Here is a 244-nt window from a genome sequence, read left to right on the forward strand (position 1 = left end):
GGGACTGGGGTACACTGGGGTACACTGGGGTACAGGGGACTGGGGTACACTGGGGGGACTGGGTACACTGGGGTACAGGGGACTGGGGTACACTGGGGGACTGGGGTACACTGGGGGACTGGGGTACACTGGGGCACAGGGGACTGGGGCACACTGGGGTACAGGGGACTGGGGTACACTGGGGTACACTGGGGTACAGGGGACTCTGGTACAGGGGACTGGGGTACACGGGGGGGTACACTGG

This window comes from Rhinoraja longicauda, chromosome 44 (genome assembly GCF_053455715.1).
Source record: "Rhinoraja longicauda isolate Sanriku21f chromosome 44, sRhiLon1.1, whole genome shotgun sequence".
NCBI lineage: Eukaryota > Metazoa > Chordata > Chondrichthyes > Rajiformes > Arhynchobatidae > Rhinoraja > Rhinoraja longicauda.